Source organism: Mesoplodon mirus (assembly GCF_964341445.2).
Source record: "Mesoplodon mirus genome assembly, chromosome: 5".
Lineage (NCBI taxonomy): Eukaryota > Metazoa > Chordata > Mammalia > Artiodactyla > Ziphiidae > Mesoplodon > Mesoplodon mirus.
Genome location: NC_138980.1, coordinates 163,626,085 through 163,643,128, shown reverse-complemented (window position 1 = coordinate 163,643,128; position 17,044 = coordinate 163,626,085). Strand labels below are relative to the sequence as shown.

Sequence of the window (17,044 nt, the reverse complement as noted above, 5' to 3'; positions counted from 1 at the left end):
ATGGGTGATTAATACAAAGACAAAATGTGTATGCACCCTACACAATTAAATATGGAGTAAAAATGATGTTCTATTTATGATATTCTTTGAAATAAATTTGTCCCTGAAGATAACACAGCAGTTGGACTTATGGAAAAGATGAGACCCCACATGAAGAGAAAAACTGAGGGTATTTTTGACATCCTTGTTTCAAGGACAGATGATATTAAGGTAATTTTTAAACTAAATTTCCCTTTGCTTTGCATGATATATAGAAAAAGGAATCTGTCATTTTAAAAATTTTAACACATTGATGTCTATTTCAGTAAAGAATTAAAATTACTATTATGGCCTCAGTTCATTCTGAAAATATCTTAATGAGAAAAACTGCTGATTTACCCCAAATATTATGGTACACTATATTTGGTTCTCATAACAACTATGAAACTGAGGATGATGTTTCTGGTAAAAGATTATCTAATTTCAAGACAAAATATGTATGTTAATCAGTGAAGAATATTACATGTGTGTGCCTGATGTGTGAGGAAAGAGCCCAAGTTATGAATATAAATACCTGTTGTTTTTTTTAAATATATGACTTAAGGTAGCATGACTTCAGATTTGGATGTGACAATCATGTTGACATTAAATAAAAAATGAAAATCTAATTTTAGCATATCCATACATCTCAATATTCTTTAAGTTGTTTACCACTATAAAGATATGTACTTTTCTGAACATATAAGAAAATATACATCAATAATGTATTTTAAAATATTAAATATGGAGAAGAAAGGAAAACAGATGTATGTTGTTGCTTTGCCCTGCTGTAATTTTCTCATAATGCATGCACTGACTAAACAATTCTATAGGTCCATTTGACAAATGATTATTATTTGTAAACATACTAATATTGAGGGTCCTATTTTCCCTGTGAGGAAGGTATTAGTAGGAGGTAAGTATATATTTAAAAGATGACATGGATTCCATTTATATTTCTTGGACCAATAGAATAACAGGGGCAATTACTTTCAAATCAATTACAGATAGTTTTCAAATATGGATTGTGCTACTTAGAAGTCATTTTAATTTTCCACCTAAGTTATGACTATATTTTTTGTATTTTCTTCCAAACTATGAATTAACTGCACCTATAATGGTTCTTATTAGCCACTTTTGATCTGTGATCAATCTACCCTATAGATATTCTATAAACCTGCACCATAGAAAAAAAAGATATTAATATCTAATCTAGGAAGTAAAGGAAATAATTGCAAAAACATAGTTGAAAGCTGTGTGTTAATTAGATGCATAGCAAACTCTTCCAAAATTTAGTGACTTAATGCAACAATGATTTATTATTTCTTAAGAATTGTGATTGGTCAGGCAGTTCTGGTCTGGGCCAGCTTAGTGAGAGCTGATTGTCTAAGACAGTGGCATTACATGGCTTTGGCCTTAGCTGAGATGAGTGGAATGCCTGGGATGGTTATACCTCTCTTTCCATGTGGTCCTTCATGTTCTTTCTCCAAGTGGTCTCTTATTCTCATTTTTTGCTGTGTGCTAAGCATACCGTTGACCAACACAAGCAATGTGGTCAACTTAGGATTTAAGTCAGAGAGATAGACCTTTACTGTAGATAGGTGAATGAAAAAAGCACATTTCAAGTGGATGTGCAAACAGAGATAGGAAAACTTTGGGGTATTTTTTGCAATTTACTGACACGTAACTTCTGGTCACAAAAGTCACATTCTTCACTCTAGAGGATGGTGTCATCTGTCCCTTTAATCCTCCCTAGTGACAAAAGGAATCTTTTCCCTAGCTATAAGAGAGTATTCTGCATAAAACTCAAAAGTTAACCCCTTCCCAGGAATTGTCATACTAAGGGAGTTGCCTCCTTTAATATATCTTCTCTCCTCTTGTGAAAGCTGCATTCAATTACCTATTGCTGCTGTGTGTAAAGACTTGGCCTTCCTGCCTTCAACTTGAAAATTCATCTCTGTTCCAGTGTTCTCAATAATATTAGTTAAGGTTTTCTTGTGACTTCATTAGAGTTCAGATTCTTCCTCTGCCCAAACCTGCTTCCATCATTCACTCAAAGATTTGTCTCTGAGAACTTTTATCAATAAACTGCATTCAGAGAACTTTCTTCTCATAGCATGTTTCCCAGGAACCTAATCTGAGTCACCCATAGAAAACATGTTCAGTTGCATTCCAGGAACCTCTGAATTATCTTTCAATTGAGGCATCAGGTTCAAAGTTCATAATCTTGTGAACTGCATTAGGTCCAGATACAGATGAAACCCAACTGAGTGCAAGTTCTTAAGTGCATTACCTCTTGATCCAACACAGTGAATTAAAAAAAAAATCATTCATTTACCAAACACCCAGCATGCAAAATTGAGACAGGCAATAGGTAATTGCAATAGATACTTTTGATCAGAATAAGGAAGTACAAAGACCATTTATGAATCCAGCTGAGCATGTGTTCTCTTTTCTGGGATTTGTTTCCTAGTTTCTTGTTCTCTTTGGTTTTTGGCTTTACTCTCAGATGAAACTTTGACTCTGCCCTCTCAGATGGCATTCCCTTTTTATAAGAATAGTCAATGACTGAAGTTGGATAACACTTAATCCAACTCCCTTTTCATAGAAATCTGTGGCCCAAATCCCATTTTGCAATTTAAATAATCTCAATACCATTTAATCCAAGTTTGTTATATGCATCAGTACAACTCTCTTAAAGATTTAAAGTGTTCTATGAATAGTATTTGGGCCCACTCCTGTTTCAAAAGACACATCCACACATTTTTATGAAACTGAGTTCTCTCTAACTTGAACCATATGGCTGATAACTACAGGCCAATCCCTTTAGGTTTCTTAAAAGCTTTTGGGTCTAGCTAAGCTTGTCTGCTCTGTACATCTTAAATCTTTCAGAGGTCTCAACAAAGTGTGTTACATTCATCATTAGTTGTTTAATGAGCTACATTTTTTTTCTTTGAAAACTTTGCTTACTAGAGAGTCTAAAGATAAAAACAAACATATAATTTCATTCTTTTACATATAGCTGTCCAGTTTTCCAGCACCACTTATTGAAGATGCTGTTTTCCATTGTATGTTCTTGCTTCCTTTGTTGTAAATTAGGTGACCATATATGCGTGGATATATCTCTGGGCTTTCTATCCTGTATCATTGTTCTATATTTCTGTTTTTGTGTTAGTACCATACTGTCTTGATTACTGTAGCTTTGTAGTATAGTTTGAAGTCAGGGAGCCTCATTCCTCCAGCTCCGTTTTTCTTTCTCAAGATTGCTTTGGCTATTCGGCTTCTTTTGTGTTTCCATACAAATTGAAAACGTTTTTGTTCTAATTCTGTGAAGAATGCCTTTGGTAGTTTGATAAGGGTTGTAGTGAATCTGTAGATTGCTTTGGGTAGTATAGTCATTTTCACAATATTGATTCTTCCAATCCAACAACATGGTATATCTCTCCATCTGTTTATGTCATCATTGATTTCTTTCATCAGTGTCTTATAGTTTTCTGCATACAGGTCTTTTGTCTCCTTAGATAGGCTTATTCCTAGGTATTTTATTCTTTTTGTTGCAGTGGTAAAAGGGATTGTTTCCTTAATTTCTGATTGTTCCTTGTTAGTGTATAGGAATGCCAGAGATTTCTGTACATTAATTTTGTATCCTGCAACTTTACCAAATTCATTGATTAGTTCTAGTAGATTTCTGGTGGCATCTTTAGGATTTTCTATGTATAGTGTCATGTCATCTGCAAACAGTGACAGTTTTACTTCTTCTTTTCCAGCTTGTATTCCTTTTATTACACCATAAACAAAAATAAACTCCAAATGGATTAAAGACATAAATGTAAGACCAGACACCATAAAACTCTTAGAGGAAAACATAGCAAAAACACTCTTTCTCATACCACAGCAAGATCTTCTTTGACCCACCTCCTAGAGTAATGGAAATAAAAACAAAAATAAACAAATGGGACCTAATTAAACTTCAAAGCTTTTGCACAGCAAAGGAAACCATAAACACGGTGAAAGGACAACCCTCAGAATGGGAGAAAATATTTGGAAAAGAAACAATGGACAAAGCATTAATCTCCAAAACACACAAACCGTTAATGGAGCTCAATATTAAAAAAAGAAACAATTCAATTAAAAAATGGGCAGAAGACCTAAATAGACATTTCACCAAAGAAGACATACAGATGGCCAAGAGGCACATGAAAAGATGCTCAATATCACTAATTATTAGAGAAATGCAAATCAAAGCTACAATGAGGTATTTTTTTCTAGATCAAAAAATCTAGAAACAATAAATGCTGGAAAGGGAGTGGTGAAAAAGGAACTCTCTGGCACTGTTGGTGGGAATGTAAATTGATACAACCACTGTGGAGAACAGTATGGAGGTTCCCTAAAAAACTAAAAATAAAACTACCATATGACCCAGCAATCCCACTACTGTGGATATACCCTGAGAAAACCATAATTCAAAAAGAGGCATGTACCACAGTTTTCATTGCAACACTATTTACAATAGCCAGGACATGGAACCAACCTAAACGTTAACAGATGAATGGATAAAGAAGATGTGGCACCTATATACATTGGAATATTACTCAGCCACAGAAAGAAATGAAATTTAGTTATTTGTAGTGAGGTGGATGACATAGAGTCTGTCATACAAAGTGATGTAAGTCAGAGAGAGAAAAACAAATACCGTAGGCTAACGCATATATATGGAATCTAAAAAAAAAAAAAATGGTACTGAGATGAACCTAGTGGCAGGGCAGGAATAAAGATGTAGATATAGAGAATGGACTTGAGGACACGAGGCGGGAGGGAGAAGATGGAATGAAGTGAGAGTAGCATCGACCTATATACATTACTGAATGTAAAATAGCTAGTGGGAAGCAGCAGCATAGCACAGGGAGATCAGTTCGGTGCTTTGCAATGACCTAGAGACGTGGGATAGGGAGGGTGGGAGGGAGGCTCAAGAGGGAGGGAATATGGGGATATATGTATGCATATGACTGATTCACTTAGTTTTACAACAGAAACTAACACATTATTGTGAAGCAATTATACTCCAATAAAGATCTATTAAAAAATATATGGCAAATCCTGAGCCATATATAGTTCATAAAAATTCTGCTTTCAAACTGAACAGTTCTTTCCTTAGCTCAATACTCTCATGCAGTAACTTATCATACCTATACTGGAAAAGTCAAGTAACACTTTTAACATGAAAGGTTTCTAGGTATATGTTTCATCTTCTATGATATTGTAAGCAATATTTTTGCCATATATTTTACTATAAAGTAAACTGTCCTTTTTTTCAACCTTTTTTATCTATTTCCTCACTACTTCTTTAGTTTTGGCTAACAATTTGTTTGCCATTTTTCTAGTCTTTTTTAATAGATTCCTTGCCTAATACTTTCCACTTGATTCCTGGTATCAAAATCAGTGACACATATTTTAGGTTTTGTTGAAGGAGAAAAAACTAGTTACCTCAAAACATATTTGTTTAAAACAGCAATGTTTATTATTTCTCACAATGCTTATGTTTCTCTGAGCAGATCTTCTCTGGGCCAGCTGCGTACAAGCTGACAACATAGCATGGTCTCACTGATGTGCATGGGGACTCAGAGGGAACACCAGGGAATGACTTGGTCTAATTCTCCATGTGGTGCTTAGAAGGAAGTTCCTGGATTATTCATGTGGTGGCTCAGGAATTCCAGCAGACAGAGATGGCAAGTCATACTTCAAAACCTTGTTTCAAGTCTCCAGTTTTATCATATCTGCTAATGGTCTATTGGCCTGTACAAATCACATGGCAAATTCTGAATCTGAGGGGTAGAGAGAAAGAGTCCATGTTCTGAAGAAAGTAGGAGCAAGCTCACATTGCATACATATATGCATACAGGAGTGGGCGGGACTTTGGGCCATCTTTTTTATTTATATCTACTGCAATATGGTATTGGGAACCCCCCCTCAGCAATATTAAATTGTATATTCTCAGTAACACCACACTCAGTCATCACTCAGTGCCTATCTTCTCTTTGTTCACAAGCAGCAAGTATAATGTGCTATTCATGTGTTTTGCATTTTAGGAGCTATAGTCATATTCTGAATGAGCCAGATTGAATTTATTATTTAATTCCAAATCTTCCCTAATCTTGTATTCCTTATTGCCTTTAATGATTTCATAATCCTTCAAGTCATCTAGGCCCTAATTCTTCAAGTTATCATTGCATATATCATTTTGATCCAATCAATCAGTTTCTAAGCAATGCTGACTCTATAATATGCCTTTTATTATATTTTTCCTTTCTATCCCCAATGCAAATGCTTTGCAGGGGGGGATTTTCTTATCTCAGTACCAATACTAACAGAGCAGATTTTTCTTTCTAAAATCTTCCCTCAAGAAAGTGCTATCAAAATTTTCCTAAAATATATATATATATATTCAAAGGCACAGTGAAGTTAAAAACACATTTGAACAACTCACAACTCAGCAAATTTTCCACAACTTTAACCAGACAATCAAGGTCACCAAAGACCTGACACAACCTGTTTTTTATTTTTATTTTTTTGCCTTGATCCGTATACTAAGGCCAAATATATCAAGGGTTGATTTCCTGCACATTATGCTCCCACACTATTTGATCCATTCTCATTTCTTTCCTTGCAGCCTAAAATACCTTGTTATTACCTTTTTTTTTCCAAATGGAAAAATTCATTTCAGTCCCCAGCAAATAAAACAAATAAAACAAATAAAATCCTCTGTAAATTGACCTTTTCAGATTAAAAAATCATATTATTAGTCCCATCGCCATCATCACTTTCACCAACAAATGGAAAGCACTTCTTCCTCTGAACTCACAAAATTATTTAGGACCTTTCTTGCAGCATTTGAATTTTCAAGCTAGTAATAAAAATACCTGTTTACTTGTCTAGTTGTTCTATGATAGGAATAATGTCTAACATACTTTATATCCAAAAATATCTTGTACAAGGCCTTTAAAGATGAACTCAACAAATAATGGCAGAACAGAATCCTTTAGCTATGGAACAATAGATTTTGATTTAAGTACAATAAACTTCATAAAATAATAAAATAATTTATATTTAATTTCTACTCTATTTTTCCAAGGTCAGTCTCTTGCCCTTACAACAATAATTTTGCAAATCTCTCAAGGGCAAGATGTTAAAAGTAGAGACAAAAGAATCTGAAAGGAAGACTGGGTTTTTTGACATTTTCACAGTGCTAAGGGAATAAAAATTTGAGTTCATTAGTTGCCAAGGAGAAGAAACCAAATTATAAAAGCAATACTAATATCTGTTATTCTTATATAATTACGATTGTACCAGAGAATCCAGATAATCATACAAAGATTATTACACTCCCGTTAGTCAGTATGATGTAATCTTTTTTTAATCTTGTTGCCTATCATATTATAGGGTTAACTTACTCTTGATGATAAAAGCATCATTGAAAGCATTTATTATTTTTCATACATAGGCCTATCCTGCTCATATCTCTGTACCTCTCTTTACTCTGGGATGTTGACTGCATCATATTCTGGATACCTTCGTGGCCCCAAATACTAAAACTGTGTCTTCCCATCCCAGTGAAGATTGATGAAATCCCTTCCAACTTCTCTGCCTCTGGGCAATGGTGCCCAGATTTTCAAATTCTCCCTCCATATAAAGAATAGTTAACCCCTAAGAAGAAACTGGAGCAAGTGAATATTGGCTCATTCTACTTTGGTTTCTTTCTATCCAGGATCTTGTTTCATCAAATCTTGATTGCCACAGCAGCTTTCCAATAGACTTATCATTCAGTAAAATTCCCCTTCCTTTTCTTCTTCTCCTTCTCCTCCTTCTTCTTATTTTATTTGCTTTCCTATATGTTCTGGGTAGGAATTTTGGTCTAACAAAATTACTCCATCATAGCTGGGATTAGAAATCTCTATTAAGTTATTTGCTACACAAATTAAAATCAGAGACTATTTCGAGAAGAAGCAAACGGTCAGTAGTTCCAATGGAACCTGAAATGTTAACAAGCTGACTAAAGAACATCAATTAAATAATGTGTCACAGAAGTCACTGTCTTCAGCCAAAACTGATAATGTCAAGTGTGGAGTGTTTGGGACAAAGCCAATGTCAGAGTGTGTTGTTGAATGATTGACAGTTACTCCAATTATGTATGGAATGCATCATGCATTTTAGTTACTGAATGAAAGACAACACATACAGAGAATGAAGGTGAGTATTGTGGGGATAAGTACATAAGTAGCTTCTTTTTCTATTCTGCACTTATTTCCCCCTAAGTCTTCATGAATGACTAAATCTAATAAATGAATTTGGAAGAATAAAATAAGCATAAGCTAACAAATATACAGTAAATGTCAACTAGCTACAGTAATTGTAAAACAGCAATGTATATGCATGCACATCAATTTTGGATAAGGTAAAATGTGAAATGATGTGAATCTTAGAATCAATAAAATTATGTATGCCACTTCCCTCAATGTGAGCTTCATCAGGATTCAAGGCCTTATTTATTTCTCCATTCCACTTACTTTTTTGTCTTATTTCTCAATTGTTTCAGAACTTGAATAGAGAAGTGGTGTTACTTATTTCTTTTCTTTCAAATCCTAGTAGCTGTATTAAGGATTGTATCCTTTCAAGAAAACAGAGTTGTGAGTCAATAAGATCAGATTTGTAAGTTCCTTCTGTCCTAGAGCAAGAGAAGAAATAAAAAAAGGGGGTAATGGGATTCAGATCTGCTTTAGAGTAATTGTTGATCTAAAAGTGCTACATTCACTTTGAAGATAATAAATTGGGCTAGTGAAATTAACTTGATTAGGAGTTACAGAAGGGAAGCAGTAAGCTGTATATTGTTTAAGATTTTGTAAAGCAGGAAGACTGTATGAAGTTACAAAACATGACATTCTAAAATATTAGCAGAGGTGGCATATAAATTAAATACCATTGCCCTTTTCTGACTGAGAGTTTTGAAATTTAACAAAAGCAGTAGTTTGTAAATCACAGAATGAATTCAAGCAACCTAACTTGTTTTGGGCTTATTTTACAGATCCTATTTTGTCCTGTTACCCAAGAAACCACTTGCATCTATCACGTTACTCTGGATCATTTTCCTCTTTAAAGAATTCACATTTAGCCTTCTCTATCCCAAAACCACGTTATTGCTACCTCAGGGATATGTTGCCTAGATTCTATCAATGCTTCCTAAAAATTTCCCCTATAATGACAATATTGGCTAAATAATAACAAATGCCAAAAGCACTCTGTAGCTTATGTTCAGTGTTGTTTGGCCAGATTCCTCAGGCTGTTGATACCACTTTACTGTAATCTATTCAGCCAGAATGATCTTTTTGAATTTACAAGCCATCAAGGGACAGGAATCATACTAAACTCTGGCTTATGCCACATTTCTAAATGTGCTAGTCCTTGATCTTTATATGACTCTGAACCAGTCAGCACTTACGATCAAGGCGTTTTTACCCATAATTTTCTCCCTGAAAATATTGACTTAGTTGAATATCTGCCAAACCCTCTTCCCTGTCACATGAATCATCTTCTTGGAGTCTCTATCCATAGAGCATATAGAAAAAAATTTAGTTATAAAAATGGCACAAAGTTCAAAAGAAATAATAATGCAAGTTTTCTACATTTGTGTCTATTCTCTATGTATTTAATAATTTTGATGCCTAACATAAAGACTTGCATACAGTAACTGTTTACTAAACTTTTATAGAATGGATAATTAACAGTTTATCTCCAATAAAATATAGATGACCATAAAATGTTTTGCCTATTAATCATAATAAATGGGTGAAGATCAAGAAGTTAGTAGATGATGAACGTAAGTGATGAAAGCACATGATATAATGTGAACTACAATGAAATCTTCATATGATTTTTTTTTCTTTAAAATGCACATATTAAAACATATATGGGTGGGCTTCCCTGGTGATGCAGTGGTTGAGAGTCTGCCTGCCGATTCAGGGGACGTGGGTTCGTGTCCCGGTCTGGGAAGATCCCACATGCCGCGAAGTGGCTAGGCCCGTGAGCTATGGCCACTGAGCCTGTGCGTCCGGAGCCTGTGCTCCACAAGGGGAGAGACCACAACAGTGAGAGCTCCACGTACCACACACACACACAAAAAAAAATAATATATATATATATATATATATATATATATATATATATGTATGTATGTATATGGTTTGAACTCTGTGTTCCTATGTCTGATTTTTTTGTGTGTGTTTCTGTACATTTAAGCTCATGAGTTAATATTTGGGATGCAGAAGGGCTCTGATTTTGAGAAATTTATAAAATAAATTTGAAAACTTGTTTTCTGTCTCAATGATGGTTTTATCATTGAGCTTTCTATATGATTTATTTTTGAGATACAATTCATGCTTATAAAGAGATATTCACGGTAGCAACAAGTTATCTTCGTTTTAAGTAATTAAGTTGAAATGAGTTACCTATACATTCATAGAAAAAACAAACAAAAAAACCTCTTAAGTATGGCTTTTAAGAATACCATTGCTGGGCTTCCCTGGTGCCACAGTGGTTGAGGGTCTGCCTACTGATGCAGGGGACACAGGTTCGTACCCTGGTCCAGGAAGATCCCACATGCCACAGAGTGGCTGGGCCCATGAGCCATGGCCGCTGGGCCTGCACGTCCGGAGCCTGTTCTCTGCAATGGGAGAGGCCACAACAGTGATAGGCCCGCGTACCACACACACACACACACACACAAAAAAAAAAAAAAAAAAAAAAAAAAAAAACGAATACTGTTGCTTTCACTTCTCTCTGTGCTAAAATATAAGCATCAAGTTTTTCATAGCCATTCTCACACAGATAGTAGGAGTAGCAGGCCCTCCATTTACTTTCAGCTTTTAATTAATATGAAAGAATAGACTACCCTGAAACACATGCCCAATAAAAACATCTAAATAGATAATGAAAATGGGATCAGACCATTTGCTATATATGATTCTGTAGAGGGAGTGTCTGGTCAATCAGAATTTCAGCTAGAGTTGTCTTAGGACCTCTGATGAAATTAGAAAAATAGTAGAAATAAATTGTCAAGGGAACTGATATAAGTACTATCTAATGATCCAGCACAAAATGTTTAGCAATTCAGGAGAGACTCAAATGTTCATAGGTTGAAAGATCATTAACTCTGAAACAGGATTTTTCTTTTCATTTGGCATGGATATCATTTCTATCTCATACTCTGGGGTGAGCCTGTCCAGTGAAAAACGCTTTGCCCCTGAGTGCTTTATGCTTGAGCACTGAGGGCTTTATTCCTCCATTAGAGAGCATGCTTTATTCTGCTATTTGAATTAATAAAGAAAAATTACTGCTAGTTTATAATTTGCATAGCACTATTGACACCAAGTAAGAGACTTTCATTTCTCTAAAAGCAATATTTGTTGTTTGTTTTATGGTTTCTTTATTCATGGGATTTTACTTCCACTGCCTCCTTGAATGTTTGTTTCTAAATCTGTTGCCTAAGCACTTAGCTTGCTTCTAATCCTTTGCATCACTAATAACTCACCCTTTCCAAGCGAGTGGGTCACTAAATTGCACTTATTTTTCTTTCTGAATAAAAAATATATAGTATTTTATACTTTTTCATCAGTTATTGCTTGTTCATCCTTGTTTCAAATGTATATTAGCATAATTATATTTTTCAAAATCTTAACTTTTTTTCTCAAAGATAAAGACATGAGTCTGTGAAACTACATAGTGCTTGGTGAATTTTAAGTGTCGTAAAGAAAATCATCAGATATAGTATCAGGGAAAAAATTAACTTCTATTCCAAAATATCTTTGTTATTAAATTCACAACTAGGTTTAAATGTGGCCTATGGTATAAGTCACTCTGTTTAGTGGTACTCAGGAAGAACAGTGATGTATGTTTAATTTTTATAAAAAGAAGTATATTTTCTAAAAAGACCATGAATTTTTACATCTACTTGCAGTACATGATAATAATGTTTTCTTTACACTCTCATTTATTACTAAATGTTCTTAATAATTTACCTTTTGTAAATGGATACATAAAAATTATAACAATATATTAATTTTAATGTTTGTTAGTGACATAAACAATATTTCTGGTCATTTATCTTTATCTTCTGTCATTATTTGTTTATACCCTATTCTCATACTTTTTTATTAGTTTGTAGAAACTCTATATAGGAACACAAATCTCTTATTATAAGGGATATTTTCTCTCAAACTTATATTTGTACATCCTCTATGGTGTCTTCAAATATAAACAGATGTACACAAACAAATCCATATAGTAAAATCTGTCAGTTTTTGTCTTCACATCTGGATCTTTTCATTGATTAAAAATTAGTTGTAAAAACAAGCCACTGTAAATATATTCTTCCATATGCTCAATTGTATTTTTGAAGGTTTTTTTTTTTTTTTCATTTTTCGATTGCAGCTTTTTAATCCATCTGAAACACATTTATGGTGGTTTGAGGTCAGGACCAAACTTCATCTTTCAGTATGGATAAACAACTATTTCAAGGCTGTTTAATTACTTGAAATGGCAAACTCTTCATGAATCATATGCCCATACATGCATATATCTATCCCTACATTTTAAATTCTGGCTCATCAATATCTTTGTTTATTTTTCAATTTGTTTTACTGAGATTTTTTTTAACTTAAGCCTATAGACATTTTATTCAATGCTAAGAAAGTATGGGATAAAGTTCAATAATTTCTTGGTTTCTCTCCTTTAATTCCTTTCTTTCTTTTACTTGAAAAATATTTATCAACGTGCCTACTGTAGGTCAGAAATACCCAATAGTAAACAGGAAAAAGGTAACACTAGGAAGAAAGAAAAAGCAGTAATATAAACAGATAAATGCAACTGAAAATTGTGTACTATTAAACGATTTTCCTATCCAAGAGGATTTTGTTGCAGAAAGATAGTTACTAATGTTTTTAGTTTGTTTAATGTTTAACTTATTAATTGTAATTACATTTATTCTAAAGATCTTAAAAAACATACATGATATATCTTTTTTTACTTTTATAATAATAGTTATCTTGAAAAGTAATTTCACATTTCCTTATACTAATTTTACTATTTCAACAAATCATTTTGTTGACTACTTCTAAGTGCTTCAAATACTATAACAATACAGAAATCATTAAATAATGATAAAAGTTTGTTTCTTCTCTTATACAATTTAAAGGAATTGCATTATGTAATTTATTCATTTTCTCATTTTCTTCATACTTTTTCCCATACTTTTCAAGGATAGAATCATAATCTCAGAACTAGAAATAAAATAGCATACTATCTCTGCTTAGGTTATGGGTTGTGGTTTGTCAACAATTGACTTCTAATTCAACTATGAGGCCTGATTGTACCTTCTAAGGTGTCTCAATAATCTTTATTTAAACATTGTTCTAGACCACTTTTAAACATCATATTAATTTTCTAAGTCACATAACCCTCTAAACTTGTGCATTTCCTTGTAACCTGAAGCTTTTTCTGTGTGTAACCATGTCTACCAAGTTTAATTTTCTTTATCTCCCATGTTCCTTAAATATTTAGAAACATCAAGTGGCATCACATACTATATTTTACAGTGTGGTCCAGAGTTTATATATCCTAGGAATTCAGATATTGGGTATACAGTCTGGTTTTCTCTAAGCAGTAGATCAAGCTACTATCCTTCATCAGATTTGGAGAATGCTTTCTACCTGACCATTCTGTAAAAACTGGAGCTGATAAGCATTTCTGTTACTAGTGTACGTCCTACTTTTACCAGAATAGTTTGGCTTATTCACAGTTCCCTTTATTTATCCTTCTCTATTTTTGAGTGGTAAAAAATTAGTAAACCACAGTTTTTATACAGACAAATGTTTAATATTATGGAATAATCATATATATATATATATATATATATATACACACACCAATAATGGTTATTATTATATAATAATAATATATAAAACCAATAATTTGAATTTTTAATCTCTCTTGCTGTCCATTACCACTGCCTAGTCAATAGGATTCCTATTAACCTTAACTCCTTTAACATTTAGATACTTCTATTTTTGAAAGCCTTTTTGCTTTCTGGAACAAAGTGTTCTGGCACTATCTTCAGTGCAGGCATATCTGTTTGAATATAATGCACATGTTCCTGAAAGATCTTGCATTCTGTAAAATCACCACCAACAATCACAGGGCTTATGGAGAAAATGGCACTGGCTAAATCATATGAAGCTACATAAACAGAGTACTAACAAAAACAGTAATTGGCATCTTGGGAAATAACTGGGGCAGATCAGGCAAACAGCACAGGTTTTCTGGAAATTGTCTTGCAATTGCACAAAAATAATAGGGATGAAACTTTGGCTTGTGGGAGGCACAGAATCAATTCAGAGGGAAGTGACGCTCTAAGCATAGTGGCAAGTAAAACCTACCTTGAGCCTAGAACGCTTTAGTGGTGGGATTATAGCTCTCCAGAGTAAACTCAGAGCAGAGACCCATTTTCAATTTTCCAAAAATAGAGATGAAGGGACTCTTGCCTATGAAATAACCAAGCTTACTACCTTCCATTAAGTGTTACAATTAGCCACTATTTTGGCTCTCTCCGTTCAGTAAATCAGACATGAATCCACACAACCGTTTTTTGTTTGTTTGTTTGTTTTTTTGCAGTATGTGGGCCTCTCACTGTTGTGGCCTCTCCCGTTGAGGAGCGCAGGCTCAGTGGCCATGGCTCACGGGCCCAGCCACTCCGCGGCATGTGGAATCTTCCCGTACCGGGGCACGAACCCGTGTCCCCTGCATCGCAGGCGGACTCAACCACTGTGCCACCAGGGAAGCCCTCCACACAACCGGTTTTTTAACTTAAACTCATAACTCTCCCCTCATTATTAATGACGCAGGAATAAAAATGGTTAATGGAAAGATGTTATCACAGAAGGAAATTCCTTGCAACAGCATGGAAGCAGCTGCTCTGAAACAGTTTGTAATTTTATTTTAATTTAGAAATAATGTTGGAGATAAAAATTTGTGAGCTCATATTTAAATTAAAAAAATCTGGCAACTCATAGAAAATAGTTTGAGAGGACAGATATGAAACTTCCATCATTCACATTTTGACAACACATATAACATTTTCTTCTTTTTGGTCCTGAGTTTACATTGATACTGCTGATTTTCACTTACATTTCCAAATGCTTTAATCTTTTATAAATAAAACCTAGTTAATTTTCTCTGTATCATTGCATATTTAGATCTTTCACTTTTAACCTAAACTGGGATTATATCTCATTTACTTTTATAACTCTCCAAGTGTTTATTGAACAAGTCAAACTTTTCTAAAACACAGAAAAAATAATAAATAATGCTGATAGATTTTTCTAATGATAGATTACCCGACTTTTGTAGAATAAACCCTGTTTGTCCTGATTCATTTTGATTTAAGTACTACTGAATGGCTTGATTTTCTAATATTTTATTTATATTTTGTCATTTCTTCAAAACAAAATTTATCTATAATGTTCTTTGTGCTGTTACGATAACCTGGTAAGATGATTGGATAAGATTTTTTATATTTTCTGTTATGGAACATTTTAAATAAAATCGAAACTGTTCCTTGTCAATTTTGTTAATTTATGCTTCACTATAAAAACATCCATTTGCTTAGTTTTTTTTTTAGATATTTGAAATACAACTTTATTCTGATTCTAAATGGAAAGAAATGGGAATGACAGTAACAAACAAGATTCCACCACTGAATACTGTGATGTGACTGTAGCAGTCTTACATATGAAACTCAAGGAGGAAATAACTGTGTTCCAAAACACTTAAATATGTAGGTACAAAAAAATGAAGGTGTTTTTATTTTTAACTGCCACATTCACTCCGAAGCCCATTCATCTCCTTCAGCATCCCAAAGATTAAGCATATGCTCTGCTTAGCTATATAATAAAAAGGGAAACACGCTGTACCACTGACATCACAGGACAGTTGCCTATAAAACTAGACTTCTGATGCTAGGCTCCAGTTTCACTTTCTCGCAGGTCATCATCTTCATCCGGGAGGGCAGTTGTCTGAGAAACCTCTAGATCATTCTTGTACTGTGCTGTCAACGCTGGGTCCATGACCACCTCTGGCAGGGCAAAAGCAGGCATGGTGACAAACTCCAAGTTAAGGTCTCAGAACTGTTTTCTAGCAAGCCAGAGGAAGCTTTTCAAAGTTGTAGTTACTTTTGGCAGAAATGTCATAGTACTGAAGATTCTTCTTTCAGTGGAAGACAACTGACTTTGACTTAACCTTTCTGTCCTTAATATCCACTTTGCTATCACACAACATGATGGGGATGTGATCTCTATTCCAGGTCTCTATGCCAGTTAAGCATGTTCTTTTAAGTAACTCTCGATGTTACATCAAACATTATAATGGCACACTGATCTTGGATATAATAGCCATCTCTCAATCCACCAAATTTCTCCTGACCATCTGTATCCCATACATTGAATTTAATAGGTCATCTGTTGGTATGGAACACAAAGGGATGGACTTCAACACCCAAGGTAGCTACATACTTCTAAAATTCACCAGTCAGATGATGTTTCACAAATGTACCACCAGTACCACCATCCCCAACCAATACAAGTTTGAACTGAAATTGGGGTTCTACTTGGGCAGCCATGGTCATGCTACTTCCAGAAGCATCTCTGTGCTTGTCTGACTGAGGGCTCCATTTGCTTAGTTTTTAAAATGCATTTGTCCAAAGTTGCACATCATATTATTTTACATGATTTTATTACCTTTCATATCTGTGGCTATATGTTACATTATTTCATCTTTTCAGTCATAGGCAGGCACTGGTATCATGCATTAAAAACAGACACATATTTATTTGTCAGGTTATATTTTCATTGTTATATTAATTTTATATATTCAAATGTAGTGAATATTTTAATATCCAAAAAGGAGAAAAATATCTAAATGAAAATGT

General features: G+C 34.1%; 1 pseudogene across 1 annotated transcript; it reads right to left on the bottom strand.

The window, feature by feature from the left end:
* Positions 1 to 15,998: 15,998 nt before the first annotated feature.
* On the bottom strand, positions 15,999 to 16,787 carry LOC309805773 (GTP-binding nuclear protein Ran-like; annotated as a pseudogene). Its single transcript has one exon. The product of its transcript is annotated as a GTP-binding nuclear protein Ran-like (transcript).
* Positions 16,788 to 17,044: the final 257 nt, after the last annotated feature.